The 21,435-nt window shown below is 39.8% G+C and overlaps 1 long non-coding RNA gene across 1 annotated transcript; it reads left to right on the top strand.

The window, feature by feature from the left end:
• Window positions 1–1,952: 1,952 nt before the first annotated feature.
• On the top strand, window positions 1,953–18,435 carry LOC139082536 (uncharacterized). Its single transcript, XR_011538630.1, has 3 exons — window positions 1,953–2,114; window positions 5,081–5,186; window positions 17,080–18,435. It is a non-coding gene; the product is annotated as an uncharacterized lncRNA (long non-coding RNA).
• Window positions 18,436–21,435: the final 3,000 nt, after the last annotated feature.

Here is a 21,435-nt window from a genome sequence, read left to right as displayed (position 1 = left end):
GTGGAAAGGAGAAAGCCTAAGAGGGAGGCTGAACTTTGAAGGTAACAACGACCTAGAAGAGAGAGTTACTCTGAACTGGCAACAAACTGACTTCAGTTACAGAGAAATTTAAAGTTATTCTTTACTCATCCAAGATATGACTGTAAATTTCAAAACTAGAACATCTATATACAATGCTGTGTGGGCCTATCCAGTATTTATTCTCTCTTCTGATAAAAGCAGCTGAGTTTCCTGGACCCTATGTTTCCAAGCCTTGGGTGTTCCTTTGACTTTGCAGCCTGCCAAGAAATTCCTTTCCTTCCTTAAATTTGAAACTAGGTCAGTTTCTGTTATTTGCAACTAAAGAACGCCAGCTGATACAAAATATATAATCCCAATTTTGTAAATGCCCAAGAGCACACTGGCACACACACACACTTCTACACGTGAAAAAGATTAGAAGGAAATAAACAAAATGTTAATAATGATCACCTCTGTAATAGGATTACAAAATATCGCTACTTTCTTCTCCCTTCATTTCTAAATTTTCTACTCTTTACAACAAGTATGCATTATATTTTTATTCAGAATATAGAGACATAGAAGTATTATCCATAATGTCCGGAAAAATAGTGTAAGGAAAGCCACTTACATTAAAAAGACATGTCATAGGACTTTGTCTCTTGGCATCCTGGGCCAGCCAGCAGCCCCGATCATGTGAAAGGTAGGGCAGCACACGGCAATGGAAAGAACACTGGCTAGAGAGCCGAGAGACCTGAGTTTTAGCTCTGGCTCTGTCACTAAAGAGCTGTGGACCTCAGTAAGTCTTTCAGCCTCCCTGAACCTCAAGCTTCTTTATCTGTGAAATGAAGGGTTAAACTCCCTGTCAGATCACAGAGGTCACTCACCTGTCAACCAGACCCTAGCTCAGGTTCCATCTCCCAATATTTTTCAGAAATGTGTGTGACAGAACAAAATGTCCCAGTTATGCCTGCCCAAGTTTTAACTTTCAGAATACTTCCAAGGGAACTCTACGGACATTGCTTGTTTCGCTTCTGAGACTGAAACCTAACAATATTGCTTTGATGTTCTCCATCTTGTTTTCTTGCTGTCTGTGTCAGACAGCATTGCCTGTCACAAGAATGGGAGTGCTGCTAGTGCTCGGCCCTGACATCAGCCTAGCACCCGAATACCACCAAGCCCGATGGTGCCATACCTCTTCGTACCCTTAGCACACTGCCTCATCAGGCAGTCAGTCATCAGAACCACGGACTGGCAGGGACAGATTTATGGAGCGATCTAGTAAAGCCAGATTTGCCACTGCTGCTTCAATCTGGGAGATCGCAAAGCCAAGGAAACCCAAAGGGACGTGGCGTGATGTTTCACACTGCATCCTCAGTTAGTGGAGGTCTGTCTGGGTGAGGGACCTCGAGGGACCCAGATGAAGTAGATGCACATAGAAGAATGGAGCAGGGATGGAGCTGTAGGTAAAACAAAGACCAAACTAGCAACTTTTACATCCGTTCTAAACTAACCAGGACTTCATCAAACTACTTTCTCAGCTATATTTTTCCCTCCCATTCTTCTATTCATGTCTTTCACTTCCTCTGAGAATTTCCTTTCTCTTTTTACATATAATGCCGAAAAGTCATCTTTGGCTTGCTGAGGACAAACTCCCCATGCCCCAGAGTGACGCATGACCTGAGGCTCTCCACCCTGTGTCAGGAGACACCTACCTCGCAGGGCTATAAGGAAAATATAAGCCCTGAACCTTTTAATTCTGTACAGCAAGAAGCTACTGTTCTTTTTCCTGCTCGTCTTAATTTCTAACCTAAGAGAAGGAAACAGAATGGAAATGGGCTGGGTACTCTTGTCCAAGAAAAACTCCAATTCTTTAAACACTAAGAGGAGGAGAACTAAAATCTGAATGCAGAAAAGATACAATTAAGCACACTTGCAACCTTGGCAAGGACATGAAGGGGAGTGTAAAGGGAATTAGACTGCGTGGGAGTCAGGCTCGCTCCAAAGAAAACAGGCCCCGGAATGTTTCAAGATGGGATCTACAGAGAGGGAGTGAGTCACTAAGAGAAGAAGGGAAGAGAGAACAGAAAACACCAGGAGACACAGTCATTCCGGTGAGAGAAACCCCATAACCAGCAATGAGGAAGTTTAAAGGGTAGAAATGTCATTTAAACTAGGACTGAAGAAAAGCAAAGAGGGAGAAATGGTGATTTGTCTCTTTGCCAAATTCAGTGTTGCTGAGGGTGGGGAAGAGAATGCGTAATGTGGGAGGGACTGAGGAATTCCAATAAGAAGGTTATCTCCCCCAAAGAATGCCTGAGAAGGGTTTTTTCCGCAAGAGATTAAGTCATTATTCTTAAATAACCCAAGAGGTCATTCACTGCCTTTCTGGTGCTTACCAGTATAATCCCTGAGCAGAAAATAATTTTCTAATATGAAGTGGGGGAGCAGGAGGCAATGCAGAAAGGATAAAGATCCCTCAAATTAAAAACGAGAAGCCAGTTAAATGGTTTATGGTTAAAAAAAACTTTTGGAGAAAAACTGCTGACTTTGCAGACGATGCTAACATTACAGACTTCATCATAGTTCACTGCCTACCAACTCTCCTTACTGAAAATGCAGCCAGATAGGAAGCCACAAACATCTTCTAAACATTCATTTACCTCTCTCCCTTGTAAATTACTTCGTCACAAATATATTTTTAGTTCAGTGAATCAAAGCCTCACCTACTTACATTCTCTATTTTCAAATCTATCATCGAAATTAGTGAGCAATGCAAGCTAATTTAATAAACAGAAAATATAAATAAAATAAAACGTAGCCACTTTGAGAGGTTTACTTCGGTGATCATAAACAAGATCATTTCTATTTTGTTGCCAATGGGGATTTCTGGTAGTGGGTCTATCTGATAAGCTTCAGAAACAATAGTTCTATTGAACTGCTAGAAAGGAAGTAGTTATGACCGGATTGCTTCCTGTGGTGAACAAAGGGCTTTTGCTGACATCGCAACTTGATGGTTACAGAGACAAGCCCGCCAGTTTTGTCCTTCAAAACTGAAAGTTGTTGGCTTTTGTTTTTTGGTTTTTTTTAATTTCACCGTTTCGAGAGGAAGCAAAATCTTTAGACTTGCTTCCTAAGGAACAGTTTAAAAAAGAAGAAAAGAAGGGAGAGTAAGAAAGGAGAAAGGAGAGTAAGAAGGAAAGAAAAAGGAAGCAAGGAAGGAAGCAATCAAGAAAACAATGATATGGTCATGTTCCTGAGTGTTGCTTTTTCTATTACAAAATAAGAAGACGTTGGATAATAAAGAAGCCAAAAAATGTTACAAGGCCCATGTGTGTATCATCATAAGGCTAAGAATACAAGGCAAGGCCCGCAAGGCCAAGCATGCAGGGTTTTGAAATGAGTGCAAGGATTCGTTCACCTGAAAACTTTTTAAGGCGTAGAATCAACATAGGTTAAATGGCTGAGTCTCGGGAATGGGTGCACGAAGAAACAGGATACTTTCTCCTTCATGCCCTTCATTTCTTTCCCGTCATCCTTGGTGTGGAGAGAATCTTTGGTAAGACAGAAGGAAGGGGGCCACTTTAGCGAGGTTCGGGGCAGTCCTGTGCTCTCCCCAGAGCACATTCTCCAAAACAGACATCTTTTCCACGATGGTTAGACTCTGACGAAAAGACCTCAGAGGAATTACTAAAATACCATATGAGGTTGCTCTCCAATGGCACAGTGTGGGTCTCTGTGGTAGTGGAAGAGAAAGCAAATACGTCTCGATAGGAATGTCTCTAAATGAAAATATACACGCTTGTTGCATTTTCCATGGCGGGACACGAGGGAGAGGCCTCGGGAAATCCAGGAGGAGGAGAAAGGCCCTGAGTATAAAGGAAGGAGAAGAGCGGTGTCAGTGAGAAGAAGGAACACAGTTTAGCACTTGAAACATTTGTTTGGCTTCAGCTCTGACCAGAGACGTTTTCCTTAGTGCCCAAGTACATCCAAACAGAATAAGCACCAATTTCACGTTAAAAAAAAAAATTAGTCATGCATTAGACACACATTAGAGAGTGTCTGTATCATTCTTCCTTTGAAAATAAAAGCAAACCACTGCAACAGAACTGGTTACATAATTTGCAGGGCCCAGTGCCAAATGAAAATGCTCCTTGATCAAAACTTATTAAGGATTTCAAGAGGGCAACAAGCAGAGCATTAAAGCAGGGAAGCAGCCTTCCTGAGTACGGGTCCTGTGTGACTGCACAGGTCATACACCCGTGGAGCTGACCCTGCCCTACAATTAAGGTCAGATTTGGTTAGGTTCAGTAAAACATTTCGGAAAAAACAAATCCTGGATGTAGATTCCCACTGTAAAAGTTGAAGAGGGAGAGCTTGATTATTGAAGTCAGAAGACCAGTTGTCCTCTGCTTTCCTACGAGCTGTAGAAGGTCTAGATGCCCTCAATGCTGCTTCCCACCCCAGTACTTTCACAATTCCGCTAGACCAGAGCCTGCGCGCTGCGAACAATGAGCAGGCTCCAAAGGACACCATCGATAGCGCTCAGATGTGGAAAAGGCTGAAAACATGTTCTGGGTAGTTTGGGTTCCTGTAAAATACCTTTACATTCTTGTAATACTTTGAGCCCAACTAAATCCATGCTTTCACTGTAATGGTTTACTGATTTCAGCTCTGGAGCAAAGTGAAAATACTACTGGTAATTCAATGTTTATTTCACATAATGCTAAAATCCTAGTATAAATGCTAGTGTTTTATTTTAAAATTTAAAAATCAGTGAAACTAAATATTTAATACATTTAAAATATAAACGTTTATAAATATAAAACAAATAAAAATGAAAATTTATTAAAAATATGTTAACCATTCATTATCATTGTGATAAAAATTATTCATAGGTGAAATTATTTAATAATATTTAAAAAATGTATTAAACACTAAGTTTGAATTAAGATAATTGAATTAACCACGAAAAGTTGGAAATGAAGCAATACACTTTTAATTAAACGCAGTATAAAAACAAAGGCATCAGTTATGTCATGTTTAATCTTTGTGCAAAATTTTGTGTAATTTTTTTCAGCTGCTGTGAAAGTGTCATGACTGTATCTTAGTTGGAAGAATGGTGAGGAATAATTACAGGTGCCAATTCCAAATAATTTCCTCTGGCCCTTCATTTTCAATTAATCGTATGTATTATTTGGTAACTTTGAGATAAACTTTGGGACTAACTTCTTTTCAGGGACTACAATGTTTTGATTGATAATGATTGTTTTGTTTTACTGATATTTTATTATTTTTTTTCCTCTTTTGTTTTTTGAGGAAGCTTAGCCCTGAGCTAACATCTGCTGCCAATCCTCCTCTTTTTGCTGGGGAAAACTGATTTGGAGCTAACATCCGGCCCATCTTCCTCTGTTTATATGTGGGACGCCTACCACAGCATGGCTTGATAAGCAATGCCTATGTCCACGCATAGGACATAGGCATAGGGATCTGAACCAGAGAACCCTGGGTTGGTGAAGCAGAGCACGCGAACTTATTAACCACTACGCCACAGGGCAGGCCACTGTTTTACTGATATTTTATTTTTATTTTTTTACTTTTTCCTTCTTCTCCCCAAAGTGCCCCCCGTACATAGTTGTATATTTTAGTTGTGGGTCCTTCTAGTTGTGGCATGTGGGATGCTGCCTCAGCATGGCTTGACGAGCAATGCTAGGTCAGTGGCCAGGATCCAAACTGGTGAAACCTCAGGCTGCCCAAAGTGGAGCACACAAACCCAACCACTCGGCCACAGGGCTGGCCCCTTACTGATATTTTAGAACAAAGTATTTTAAATTTTTTTCCTTTTTCCTTAATTTTATCATGTAGAAATAAGACTCTCAAACAGAGTTAACTGTATTACTTTCAAAATTATTATTTTTATATTCCACCTGTACAGAAAATCTTTGAACTGCACTGAGAATTGATTTTGCAGTAGAAGCCTTCCGATACCGCAGTATGGTTGCTTATTGAGACTCATAAATATAAATCTGTCTGGAGTAGAGCTATCCTCAGTATAAATTGAATTTGGGGATCATTGATCTTGATCTTAAATCATAAATGATTCAGATATCAAATATTTTAAAACATTAAAAAATGGTATTACGTGAGCAAAAATATCACTATGTAGAGGATTACAAATATCACCACGTAGAAAATTAGTAGGTTACCAAACACCAGTTTTGCCATCATTATTATGGTTCATTTGCTTTTGTAATCCAACCCTTCACATATACACAAAAATTAATTTTATTTTTAGAATTTCAAAGTTATCCTTGAGAAAAGTAGAGATACACTGTAGTATCAAAAAGCTGAAGTTAGAACTATTGTAATGAAATTTCAGATCAATGAGTAATTAATAAATATTTCCATTTTAAGACAGGAACAGTATGACAAAGAGCTAACATAAACAACTTTCCATCATCAACTCATTTCTCATTCTTTGACAGCAGCCAGCTTGGGCTATGAGGTAACCTTGGGAACAGAGGTTCCCCCACAAGGGAACAAGATGGAGGACCCTGGATCCCTGACAGTGGAGTGCCAAACTGGCCTGTACTAACTACTTCAAGACATTCATAAGAAAGAAAAACCTACTTTTAGGCCACTGTCATTTGGAGTTCTGCCACTCGGAGTCAAATCTAATACTAACTAACACAAAATTCTGTATACAAATTGAGCTGCTTCAGATACAGAACCTGAAATATGTGGCACTGGCTCCATGAAAGCAGTGGGAGTACTTTCCTACGGGCTGGAAAGGTAGCTGCCCTTGTTAAGTCTTAGCTAAACATTTAATAAAACTGCTATCTATTATAACTCGGAAGGCAGACCACTTGCTAGTTAAGAGTGTAGTACATGGGAAATGGTTAGAAAAAAATCAGAATTCCGGTACTTGTTGGCCACATTAAATTCTTACAAGCTTGAGCTAGAGCTAGGCAGACAGACTTAAAGCAAAGGTGGAAAGGACTTCAGCTCTGCTGAGAGAGGCTTACTCTGCCTACAGCCAGTAACCAGAGGAAACTGAAAATCTGATAACTTAGATTTACAAGATTTACAAAGCCAAGCATTCTCTCCCCCAACTGAAGCAGAGTTAGCAGTGTCTTAGGAACTACAGTCTTAACAGTGCATATGTCCGATCTTACCAAGGCTGCTTAAAGAGTTGAAGTGAAGACTTTGCCTTCTCCAACCAGCCCATTGCTTTAGTTGACTTCATAGCCACCATTAAGCTGAGTGATCGAAATGAGCAGGACTCAAAGGCTACTGATAGAGAACCAGAGTCTTCAGGCGAAAAATCATGTCTAGACAGGTATTTTGGTTGTGGTTACTGGCATAGGAAACTGACCAGTAGCAAATAGACTGGAAGTCTACTAAATTATTGAGAATTTTATTGCCAAAGAATTCCCACAAGTCTAGCCTGCAAAATGCTGTGATTAACTCTTAAAGCACACTGGACATCTAACTCTGAACCAGCAGAAAGTGACAAATGTGGTGCAGTATACTCTTAAATGCCTATCTCATTGTGGCTATGGAAGATAATGGACAAGGAAGAATCTCCAGAGGGCAGTGACAGGGCCTACAGAGGAGGACGGGCAAGGGACTTACTCGAAGGGAGCAGAGCCAGGGCTTCCAATGGGTGGTGGGAGGAGGAGGAGCTAACCCAGAAGCTTTGCTTCCAGAGAAGACCGGCTTCCCTGTTTCTGCATATCGGGATGTGGGCGTTGTCTATTCTCCCAGTTCCTAAATGGGTGTTTCTATTTTAGTTACCCTGTTCCTATACTACTGTAGTATAGGAAAAGGAAAACAAAAAACTTACCCTTTAATTTATGGGTCGCTGGACCGAAAGGAGTCAAATTTGGGCCTGGTGGAAAAAATTGTACATCATTTAGATCCTAAACTTTGAGACTTTGATCTGAATGACACTTTGGTATTATCTCTCTTAGAAAGATAGTAGACATGTATTATTTTTCAACATGAGTAACTATCAGGGAAATGCAAATCAAAACTACAACTAGATATCACCTCACTCCCATCAGAATGGCTAGAATTCATAAAACAGGAAACAAGCAGTGGAGAGGATGTGCAGAAAAGGGAACTCTCACACAGTGCTAGTAGGAGTGCAGACTGGTGAAGCCACTATGGAAAACAGTATGGAGATTCCTCAAAAAATTAAAAATAGATCTACCATACGATCCAGCTATTCCACTGCTGGGTATTTATCCAAAGAAGATGAAAACAGGAATACATAAAGATACATGCACCCCTATGTTCATTGCAGCATTATTCACAATAGGCAAGACTTGGAAGCAACCTAGGTGCCCATCAAGAGACAAATGGATAAAGAAGATGTGGTAGATACACCCAATGGAATACTACTAAGCCATAAAAAATGATGAAACCTGGCCATTTGTGACAACATGATGGGCCTTGAGGGTATTATGCTAAGTGAAATAAGTCAGAGGGAGAATGTCAAATACCACATGATCTCACTCATGAGTAGAAGAGAAAAACAACAACAAACAAACACATAGAGACAGAGATTGGATTAGTGGTTACCACAGGGGAGGGGCGGAGGGAGGAGGGCACAAGGGGTGATTAGGCACATGTGTGTGGTGATGGATTCTAATTAGTCTTTGGGTGGTGAACTTGATGTAATCTGCACAGGAATTGAGGTATAGTTATGTACACCTGAAGTATATATAATGTTACAAACCAATGTTACCACAATAAAAAAAAAAACAGAAATGCATTATTTATGTAGAAAGAAAGGTGTACAGAAATATCAGGTGGTCTAAAGAGCAGACACTGGCAAAGACTGATGATTGTACTCCAGGAGGTTCTGTAGTAATAGAACTCTTGATTTTTCTCTAGTCAGATGGCCACTTGAAATAAAAAGTACATTTCCCAGCCTCCCTTGATGTTAAATACATGGTCATCAAGCCATGTGACTAAATTCTGACCAAGAGGATGTAGATAAAAGTGGTATATGCATTTCCAGGAAATAGCTTTGGAGGGAAAAAACATACCTTTCTCTTTCCTTCTCTTTTTCCCTGCTAGGTTGTTGCAGACTTGATGAATGGAGCTGCATCAGCCATTCTAGATTAAGAAGTGACTTTGTAAATGGAGGTCATGCAGAAGCAGCCCGGGTCTCTGATACTGTGAAGTGCCATGTCAGTCCTTGATTTCTGTCCTCTAGACTCGTGCTGTTCCATACAGCACTCCTTAGCAGTATGTGGCTACTGAGCACTTGAAAGAGGGCTAGTCCAAACTGAGCCGTGCTCAGTGTGTACAAAATACACATCAGATTTTGAAGACTTAGTATGAAAAAAAGGATGTAAAATATCTCATTGATAATTTTATATTGATTTCATATCCAATTATAATATTTGGATATACTAGATGAAGTGAAATATATTATTAAAATTAATTTCCACTGTTTCTTTTTACCTTTTTAACATGGCTAATTGAAAATTTAAAATTTCATATATGGCAGGGCTGGCCCAGTGGCATAGTGGTTAAGTTTGCGTGCTCTGTTTCGGCGGCCCGCGGTTCACCAGTTTGGATCCTGGGCATGGACTTACACACTGTTCATCAAGCCATGCTGTGGTGGCATCCCACATAGAAAAACTAGAAGGACTTACAATTTAGGACATACAACTACATACTGGGTCTTTGGGGAGAAAACAAAGAAGAGGAAGATTGGCAACAGATGTTAGCTCAGGGCCAATCTTAAGAAAAAATAAAATAAAATTCCATATATGGTTTACATTGTATTTCTATTGGACAGCACTGTTCTAAACTTTTATGTGGGAAAAGTCTTCTTTGTTAAGCTCTTGTTATTTTAGATTTTCTGTCAATCACAGTTGAACTCAATCCTAAGAAATTATCTACAAGTACATTTTTAAAAAATTCTATCTCAAGTCTCAGACCTCTCAGTTCCAGATATATTTTCTCAAATGTCTACTTAAAATTTCCCCTTGGATATCTCAAAGTCATTTCACACCTACAAGTCTCAGGCTTAATTCACGATCCTTGCCGACATACACCCTAGTCAAACCATTTTCTCTTCCACTGTAACCTCAGCGAAAATCATCGCCATCCATCCAGTTATGCAAGCCCGGGACCTAGGAGTCTCCCTTGACATCCTCCTTTCCCTCACCAGCACACCCAATCGATCATGAAATCCTAGAAATTGAATTCAAAGGATCCTCTAGTAGTCCACTTTACTCCACCACCACTGTCACCGCTCTAGTCTTAACTCCCTTCATTTCTTCTCAGGTCTAATACAACAGTCTCTCAACTGGTCTCCTTTACATCCAGCCTGGCCTCCTACCAATCCATTTTTCACGATGGCACCAGAACATTCTGTTCAAAAACTTAATCTGGTCACATTAGCCTCAGGTTTAAAATTTTCAATGGATTCTTATTGCTCTTAAGGTAAAAACTAATCTCCATTAAAAGGACTACAAAACTACATATCTGGCCGACTCTCCCCTTACTCCCTATATTCTTGCCACACAGAATGTGCCATCCTCCCTCATGTCAGAGGGCCTTTGATTATGCTGTTCTTCCAGTAAAGAATGTGCTTCAATGCCTTTCCTTTATCCTCTGTCTGCCTAGTTGACTCTCATTCATACTTTGGAAATCAGGAAAACCTTTTCTGACCTCCAATTTAGGTTAGTTTTCTTCGTTACATGTTCTCGCAGAATTATATTTCTCTCTCTTAGACTACAATCTCAGTTTATAATTACACATTCATTATTATGATGATTTGTCTGACTCTATGAAAATTGGAACTCTGTCTGTTTTTGTTCCCTATTGTATTTTCCAGTGCTTAGCGCAGTTTTTGGTAGAAAACAGGCACTCAGTGACTATTGGTTGAAAGAGTTAATGAATTTTTATTTATTATTTCCATTCATAAACGTTCTATTTTAAATACTCGGGATAAGAAAAGGATCAGAAACATTATAACATGGCATTTTAAGTTTATTTAAATAAAATAGTTTCCTCAAAAACTATATATACACCCAACCAAAAAGCACAAAAAAAAAAAAAAAGAGAGAGAGAGAGAGAAAAAGGGCCTGCCTTGGTGGTGTAGTGGTTAAGTTCACATGCTCTGCTTCAGCAGCCTGGGGTTTGCAGGTTTGGATCCCAGGCATGGACCTAGCACCACTCATCAAGCCATGCTGTGGTGGCATCCCACATACAAAAAATAGAGCAAGATTGGCACAGATGTATGCTCAGGTTCAATCTTCCTCACAAAAAGAAAAGAAGAAGAAGACCTGAGACTTATTACACCCTAAATGTCAGGCCTCTCAGAACCTCTCAGGGCAGAAAATCTCACAAGTGATCTACAAGTTTTTATGTATTGTTATCAGTACCTTTCAAGGATAGCTTCCAAGCCACCACAATTGCCTGGTGTGTAGACTTACTATCTGCCTCAAGGACAAGAAACTTCTCTGTGTAAGTGCATACTAAGAGACATCTTTCTCACAATCATTCTGAGCTTCAGAAGGTGGACCAGTTCATTCAGGACTCAAGAGCACACACATACAGAACTAATATCCACACCCCCTCAAGAGTCTGGATCTCACAAGGAGATCCAATGGCATTAAAATACAACAATGCATACCTGTAATTGTTTTAGTGTGTTAGATCTACAAGGCTGATTTAGCATTCAATATGTATCAGGATTCAGAATACAAAAGATGCAGTAGCATCATTATGAAGTAGGGCTTCCATTAAAAAAAAGAAAAAGCCCAAATAGAATTAGTAGAATTAATTAATTAATTAATTAAAGTTAGTTCTTGCTCACATGAAGGCCTCTGAGGCTCTCTTTTCTTTGTGTGTTGGTCCACTTTCCAGGCTGCTCTGGCATTATGGCATCTCCTTATCGGAATGTTCTTCCGTAACACTGGTAATAAATGCTTTCCCCGGAAAGTGACATACATCACTTCTATACACATTTCATAGACCAAAGCTAGCCACATGCCTACACCTCACTTCGAGGTAAGTGCAATCGTCTTGTTTGCCTGAAAACAGAGGAGAAGAAGAAGTAAGTGAACAGGGTAATGCATTCCATAGTGTGTTACAGTTATCACATTTGTGGCAGTTCTTTTCTTTTCTAGGAAGATTAGCCCTGAGCTAACATCTGCTGCCAATCCTCCTCTTTGTGCTAAGGAAGAGTGGCCCTGAGCTAACATCCATGCCCATCTTCCTCTACTCTATACGTGGGACGCTTACCACAGCATGGCTTGCCAAGCGGTGCCATGTCCGCACCTGGGATCGAACCAGCGAACCCCCGGCCGCCGAGAAGCGGAATGTGCGAACTTAACCCCTGCGCCACCGGCTGGCCCCTGTGGCAGTTCTTATAGTTTGACCTTGATCTTCTAATATTTACAGTAAAAATGATGGATAGTTCACCAACTGTGTATGCATACGTGTTAGTCCACCAAATAAAACTATTTCATTGATGTTATTTTATAGAAATTTATGTTTTCTACTATTTAGTGATCACTTCATATATGCTGAATGCAGTAATGTGAATTTGTTAAATTTTGTTTTTGCTTTTTGTCTATAAATTTTCTAACAAGGCAAAACCAGACCAAAGAATTTCATTGTTCACTCACAACTAGAATATACAACTATGTACTGGGGGGCTTTGGGGAGAAGGAAAAAAAAGGAATTTTGTTGTGATTTTAGAAATTGTCTTCACTCAACACATAATTGTAATTAGGCTTATCTCATAACCAATGAGTGATATTTTGTCAAAAAGATCATTCCTCATTTTACCTGTTTTTTTTTTTTTGAGGAAGATTAGCTCTGAGCTAACTGCTGCCCATCCTCCTCTTTTTGCTGAGGAAGACTGGCCCTGAGCTAACATCCATGCCCATCTTCCTCTACTTTATATGTGGGATGCCTATCACAGCATGGTTTGCCAAGTGGTGCCATGCCCGCACCCGGGATCCGAACCGGCGAACCCCAGGCCACCGAAGCAGAACACGCGCACTTAACTGCTGTGCCACCAGGTCGGCCCCTCATTCCTCATTTTAATTTTCATTAAAGTTTGTAAAGTATATACTTAAAAAATAGCCTAAGTTTTCTTTTTCCTAAATATTCTCTTGCAATTTTTTGCTGCCATAACAGTTTTGGCCTGAATTTTATTTTCACAGGTTTAAAGATAGATTTTTATTTCTGCTGAATTGTGTCATTAGAGAATATCTATTATTAAAAAATAATTTTAGCAGATTAAATTGTATCTTAAAAAGGAATAAAGAGGAGGAAATAAGAAATATAAAAAGGGAGGGTTTAAGAGAGTGAGAAAGAAACAAATACTTAGAACCCACTTGTTGGGAAACAATTCTTCACGGATCTCTGACATTTCTGCACATCAGACCAGCAGAGGAACTGACTTTTTCTTTCGGGATTATCTTCTCAAGGATGTTTGTAGAGAGAACAACCTTGGAAGACAGAAGGAGCTTATCTCTTTAGAGCAGAGGGCAGATTTGGTTGCTGCAAAGTATAATTAAGATAATACTTCCCTCTGGAACAAAGGTTGGGCAGGTTTGCTTGCAGGCCCCTTAAATCGACTGGGGTTTCCTAAGCTCAGGGTTCCTCAGCTGCGACGCAAACCTGCTGCATGTGCAGCACTCACCTGGGCACGTCACCTCCGTGAGATCTGTGGGGCACAAACGACATAAATGGGAAGCTCGTGCTGCCTGGTGTGCTATGAGTAACAAAGTCCTTTTTCTCTGACCTAGGAGTCTCATGTCTTTTGCCAGCATCTCGAAAATGGTGGCAGGTGAACTTGACAACAAGAATGGGATACTGACAGACATGGCTTTCTGGAAGAGAAAGAACAAGGGATCCTAAGGACTGAGTCAAGGTTTATGAGATGATTCCCTGAGACCCAGTAGTGAAGTTCTTGCCCAAGTGGTAGGCAAGGGCTGACTAGGGAGGGGAAGTCTCCCATTGTCTTAGCTGGTCATGAATGTTTAGAGTCTGAGTGGCAAGAGGTAGGATTGAAACAAATCACCTAAATAGTGCTTTATCTGTTGCTCACTCTCTTCTGGGAGGGAAGAGAAAGGGTCAGGGAATCCCCAAAGCTGACAGAGGGCTTTGGGTGGTCTGAAAACATGGGAACGTAGTTTTGGCTGAGCCATGAGCAGCCACTAATGTGCTTTGCCTACTGGCATCGAGCCACTTTCTTCATACACACCTCCAAATTCCTCCTTCCATCGCCTCTACTCCTACCTCAGGCACTTTCAAGAAAAGGGTAATTGGAGGTGGGGTTGAGGTCTCCCTGTTCCCAAGGGGGACAAAAACTATAGACAAACTTCAAAGTATGCTGGGGAACTTGAGGGAAGTGAAGGACTCAAACTCCCATGGCTCTGGTGGACACAGACACAGCAGTCAGCCATTCTACCAGTTCCGTGAGGGGGCCAGTGCCCAAATCCAATTTACAGTTTGATCAGGGGATGCAGTAGGGATGTGACACTAATATGACCTTGTCTTCTAAGATTTCCCCCACTCCTGATTTTCCTCCTACTTCTCTAAGAGCCTATCAGTTTTATTCAATGGCTCCTTCTCCTCAGACCACTTCTTCAATTAGAAATTCTTGAAAGAAATCGTTAGAGGGGAGGAGAGTACAGGAATTGGGGGCTGTCATGGGCCTTTAAGGAGAAATTTTTGAATTGTTAATGGTTAGAGGTAAGTTGAGATTTTCATATTTTCAAAAAGAGGCATGGGTTGAAAATGAATAAGGGACATTCTCTTACATGCTGATGTTTTCCACAGTTTCATCCTTGCTGACCTTTCCTTCTATACTTTTAGATATATGATTTGATCCACATTCTAGAAGCTATTTATATGCTCAGGGTTCCCAACTCTGTTTCTCCAGTTCCACCCCATCTTCAAGTTCCAGACCAGCTTTTTCAAATGCTTGTCAACTTAGCTATCCCACAGACGCTTCAACCTACCACATTAAAAAAACTAACATAATCATAATCTCCTTAAATATCCCCATCTTTCCCATCATGGTTAATGGAATCAACAACCTAAAATCTCCCAACTAAGAAACTCATCCTGGAGTCCTTCCTCTTCTCAGCCATCCACAACCAAATGCTATCCATTTTCTTTCAGAAATCCATCTGAAATATAGCCATTCTTCCCCATTTTTACTGCCACTGATTCAATTCGGACTCTTATGGTTTCTCTCCTAGACTAATGAGACAGTACCCTATCAGGTCTCTCCTCCGTCAATCTCTCCAAAGTCCAATTTTACACTCCTGCCATAATTATCTTCTTACCAAACAGATATGATTATACTCTTCCCTTTGTGTAACCATTTCTCCTGATTTCCCACTAGCTGCCCTATAAAAGCCAAGCTCTTTTGTCTGGGTACAGTGTCCTTCAAGATATAACCCCAATATAGTGCTCCAATTTCATTTCCTTCCACTCCCCACCACAACCCTAAGCTCCAAACCACAATGAACTTCTCAGATATCTTTTCAAAACGCTTTGCCTTTGCACATTTTGTTCTCTTTGCCTCAAATGCCCTTTCTTCCTCTTCTGTATACAGCAAATTCCCATTCTGTCCTCAAGACTATCCATCATTCACCTCCTCTGTCAAGCCATCCCTCACATTCTTAGCATCTACCATAGCATTTATTTCTGTGTATTCAATTTATTTCTTTATGCATTTGCCTCTTCCACTAGACTGAAGTATTTAAGATTCAGGATCATAGGTTTTTCATTTTTGAGTCCTGGTTGCCTAAGCAGAATGTCTTGAATATGGTTGAACAAATGCTTATTGGCTTAATAACTTCATTTCTCGTGCCAAGTTAGGATCCAATGAATGCCTTAGCCTAGACTCAATTCTTGAGCAACCAAATGCTGGTACTTTACATATTTTCCATATTCTATATTACATAAATTTTATTCTTTGGACCCTTCATTCCTTGAATACTTTCATTTTGGTTATTTAAATGAACATGATGAACTACACATGGGGGAAAAAATTTTAATTTTGCTCCTTATTAAAAGTCTTAAGAGTCTGGTAAGGGGCCAGCTCCGTGGTCAAGTTGTTGAGTTTGTGTGCTCCGCTTCGGCAGCCTGGGGTTTCTCCAGTTCAGATCCTGGGTGCGCACCTGGCACTGCTCATCAGGCCATGCTGAGTTGGTGTCCCACATAGCACAACCAGAGGCACTCACAACTAGAATATACAACTATGTACTGGGGGGCTTTGGGGAGAAGAAGGAGGAGGAGGAGGAGGAGGAGGAGATGGAGGAGGAGGGGAGGGGGAGTGGGAGGAGGAGGAGGAGAAGGAGGAGGAGGGGAGGGGGAGTGGGAGGAGGAGGAGGAGAAGGAGGAGGAGGGGAGGGGGAGTGGGAGGAGGAGGAGGAGGAGGAGGGGAGAGGGAGTGGGAGGAGGAGGGGGAGTGGGAGGAGGAGGAGGAGGGGAGGGGGAGTGGGAGGAGGAGGAGGAGAAGGAGGAGGAGGGGAGGGGGAGTAGGAGGAGGAGGAGGGGAAGGGGAAGAGGAAGAGGAAGAAGGAGAAGAAGAAAAGATTGGCAACAGATGTTAGCTCAGGTGCCAATCTTGAAAAAAAAGTTTGGTAAGGGAAAATATAGAAACTATTAGCTAAATTAAGGATGAGGAGCACCTATGAGTTATCCTTGCATCCCTTAGGGTTATAAAAACTCAAGAATGTGACAATCTGACCATATATGAATGTATTACTAATCACATCATTCCATAGAATATCAGCAACCCCATTACTAAAATAAAAGTGTAATTTGAAGATCCCAAGATTCTGGCTACCAAGATTATATTCTTTTTAGGGTGTGGCTTTCTTTGGTTTAGGCCACAGCCTTTTACAGTCCACTGCATTTTATCTGGTCATTTTATCAAACTGATCAAACACCTCCTGTGCCATCTCAGAAACACACAGGTGGGAAATGAGGGGCAAGGAGCAATTCATGAAGAGAGATGGAAAACAGCCAACACAACACGTGTCTCTATATTTAACGTAACCTGGTCTGTATCCTTAGGCTGATGAAATTTGAAGAAACCTGAGTTATCTACATCAGCTACCCTGAGAAATTACAAGTGCCTTGAGGACAGAGAGCTTTTACTCATCCCTCTTCCTCTCCAGGTAAAACATTCTGAATATGCCTTTGTTGAATTGTATTCATTGGAATGCTTTACTCTTTCTTTACAAAATTCTAGATGATATTCATATGGGGCAACCAAAGACCCAGAATTGCTAAAGCAATACTGAGAAAAAAGAACAAAGCTGGAAGCATCACAATCCCTGACTTCAAAATGTACTACAAAGCCATAGTTATCAAAACAGCATGGTACTCGTACAAGAACAGACGCAGAGATCAAGGGAACAGAACTGAAAGCCCAGAAATAAAACCATGTATCTGTGGACAGCTAATCTTCAATAAAGGTGCTAAGAACATACAATGGAGAAAAGATAGTCTCTTCAATAAATGGTGTTGGGAATACTGGATAGCCACACGCCAATGAATGAAAGTAGACCATTATCTCACACCATACACAAAAATTACCTCAAAGTGGATCAAAGATGAAGATAAGTCCTGAAACCATAAAACTCCTGGAAGATAATATAGGCAGTACACTCTTTGACATTGAACTTAAAAGGATATTTTCGAATACCATGTCTTTTCAGACAAGGGAAACAGAAAAAATAAACAAGTGGGACTTCATCAAATTAAAGAGCTTCTGCAAGGCAAAAGAAACTGGGATCAAAACAAAAAGACAACCCACCAATTGGGAGAAAATATTTGCAAATCATATATCTGACAAGGGGTCAATCTCTATAATATATAAGGAACTCACACAACTGAACAGCAAAAAAAGAAACAGCCTGATCAAAAAATGGGCAGAGGATATGAACAGATATTTTCCCAAAGAAGATATACAGATGGCCACTACGCACATGAAAAGATGTTCAACATCACTAATCATCAGGGAAATGCAAATCAAAAGTACACTGACATACCTACCTTACATCTGTTAAAATGGCTCTAATCACTAAGACGAAAAATAACAAATGTTAGAGAGGATGTGGAGGAAAGGGAACCCTCATACATGGCTGGTGGGAATGCAAACTAGTGCAGCCACTATGGAAAACAGTATGGAGATTCCTCAAAAAACTGAAAGTAGAAATACCGTATGACCCAGCTATCCCACTACTGGGTATCTACCCAACAATTTAAAACCAACAATCCAAAGTAACATATGTACCTCCATGTTCATCGTAGCACTATTCACGATAGCCAAGACATGGAAGCAATCCAAGTGCCCATTGACCGATGACTGGATAAAGAAGATGTGGTACATATATATACAATGGAATACTACTCAGCCAGAAAAAAGTCAAAATCATCCCATTTGCAATAACATGGATAGACCTGGAGGGAATTATGCTAAGTGAAATAAGCCAGACTGAAAGACAAACCATGAGATTTCACTCTCATGTGGAATATAAACAAACACATGGACAAAGAAAACAGTTCAGTGGTTACCAGGGCAAGGGGGTTGGGGTGTGGGCACAGGGGGTGAAGGGGAGCACTTACGTCATAACAGACAAAAAATAATGTACAACTGAAATTTTACAATGATGTAAACTATTATGAACTCAATTAAAAAAATACGTAATCAAGGGTGAAATAATCACATAAGCCAGAGGCTGATACACACTCATTAATAGTTTTTTGCTTTGTGTTGTTTTACAATTTGCAATGTGTGAAAAAAATGTAGTGTGCTTTGTGTGTGGTATTTGGTATTATAGAAAGGAAAGCTAGTATGGTAGCAGAGCCAGGAGTCAGAAAGCCTGAATCATACTAATTCTACCTCTAGCTGAATGAATTGGGAAAAGTCCCTTAATTTCCCTTTGTGTCCAATCTGTATCTGTAAAACGTGTGTGTGTATGTGTGTGTGTGTGTGTGGAATGTGATTATATGTGTAAGTATATTTGACTGAGAGATTGAGGAGCAGAATTAACAATTTCTAAGATTTTTCCAATTTCTAAAAACTATATAAAACTGAAGTTGTGCTATGTTATCCAATGTTGTTTTCATTATCTTTTTATCAAGGTAAATGTTTCATACAGTGCAAAGCACAAATTTTAAGTGTAACTTTCAGTGAGCTTTGATTAAATTATAAGATAGATGCTAGTGAAATCAACATCACAGTCAAGATCCAAAACATTCCCACCACTCAGAAATCTCCTGGCTCCTTCCGGTCGTACCTCTCATAGGAACCATTGATCTGATTTTTATTACCAGAGGTCATAAACTCTGTTCTGAACTTCAAAGAAATTGAACCAAACAGGAAAAAAAAATCTAGATGATATTCTAATAAAGCATACTCATCTATTGTCTGATAAAATATAAAACACACATGCATCAAAAAAGAATAAAAAGCGGGGCCAGCCCGGCTGCACAGCAGTTAAATTTGAACATTCTGCTTCGGCGGCCCGGAGTTCACCTGTTTGGATCCCGGGTGTGGACATGGCACCGCTTGGCACACCATGCTGTGGTAGGCGTCCCACATATAAAGTAGAAGAAGATGGGCACGGATGTTAGCTCAGGGCCAGTTTTCCTCAGCAAAAAGAGGAGGATTAGCAGCAGATGTTAGCTCAGGGCTAATCTTCCTCAAAAAAAGGAATAAAAAGACTTGCTTTCACTCTTATGTAGTATTTAGCAAAAATAGAGAAATATTGTTAGACAATCTTGGGGTAGAGGAACCTGCAAAATAATTGCTGACTCAGTCACTGGAGATGAAAACAGTTTATTTCTGTCAACTAAAAAAGGCAGTACATAAAACAGACCCCAGGGAAAGGAGAAATATTTGTGTTTCACAGAATACAAAAATGCAATTGCAAAAAGAATCGGATGCTGAGTAAGGAAAAAGATATGGTGTTTATTTACTATGGAGCCCTTTTAAGTCTGAGACACAAAAAGAATAACTAAACCAAAAGATAACTTGGAAAATATCTCTTAAAGTCTGAAAATCCTTAACAGTTAAAATTTAACAGTATGAGAAAATGAGAACCATTTTTATAACACTGGCCAAATAATCAAGTTCTAAGATGTCCTTACAATTCCATGCTCAGTCTGTTCTCAGCTGTAACTTCCATGACTTTTATTTTCTCTGAGTGGGCAGGGCAGTGAGACCCAGAAGATTCGCCTTGTGGGCCAGAGCCATGTTAAATACAGTTCTTTGCCTACTCATCAGACACAAGAAAGCAGTGAATCATTCATCTTCTAACCAAAACTAAGCTGGTTAATTGCATGGCTATCAACCTTGACAGTTAATGTTTACATTCAAAATTGGGGGTAAAAACCAAGGGAGTTTTTAACAAAAGAAATATGAAGTGGACCATTAATGAAATTCTAACTGGAGTGAAACTAAATCTTTTTTTTTTTTATGGCAATAGTAAATGTTTTAAAGATGTAGTACTTCTTGTTTTCCAGTCTGTGTTTTCTTGACCACAGCCAGTATAGGATATAATAATTCTAAAATAACAACCCCCTAAGTTATGTTATTGTAGAGTGGTTTTACAGCCCAACCCAAGGCAGAATAAACATCAGTAACGAATTGTTCCCATGAACTGACCTAAGGAAAGACTGTCGCTACAAACTAGTACACTTTCAAAAGCCTAAGAAAGCAGAACTCTGAGGTATGACAGTTTCATTGCTAATTTATGTCATCGAAGATGTCATCCAACTGAGCAATTATTTAATTAAGAAATAATATCTCAAGAATCGTCTTGGCTCTAGCTGGAATCACTTACAAACTGCTGATAAATTTAGTGATATTCAAAGTGTAAAACTGTTTATTTACTCAGCACTAGCTATTGAAATTCAACGAAACCAAAATGTTATTTACTTTCAGTCAAAAGTAGGTGATGAATATTATTCCTTATTACAGAACGTGGAGGTGATTCATTATAATGTTTTTTTTGTTTTCATATTAGTCATTTGGCATCCGAGAAACTCAATATGTCATGGAGGGGGAGGGTGCAATAGGAGTAACTTTTCTGAAAATGAAATTGCTGTTTTCATATACTCTTTCTGTTGGCTCCTAAATTCAGGCAGTTAGAGAAATGTATTTCCTTGATTAAATGTCCTGACTCAGGCAGATTTTAATAACATCTTTATTCTAAGCTGAGTCGTTGTAACCTTGATGCTAAATGGTGGCAACAAATAAAATGTTTCGCTCTTTCACATACCCCTAATAAGCTCTTCTAGAAGCAGTCATTCTTTGGGAAAAAAACACCTGATTAGCTTATTGATGACATACAGAGTCATCAAGTAAATAAAATATATTTTTTTAACAAAAAGTAAATAAAATATGTTTTTTAAAATTCT

This window comes from Equus przewalskii, chromosome 3, assembly GCF_037783145.1.
Source record: "Equus przewalskii isolate Varuska chromosome 3, EquPr2, whole genome shotgun sequence".
Classification (NCBI taxonomy): Eukaryota; Metazoa; Chordata; class Mammalia; order Perissodactyla; family Equidae; genus Equus; species Equus przewalskii.
Note: the sequence above shows the minus strand (reverse complement) of the source record. Positions and strands in the feature narration are given on the sequence as shown.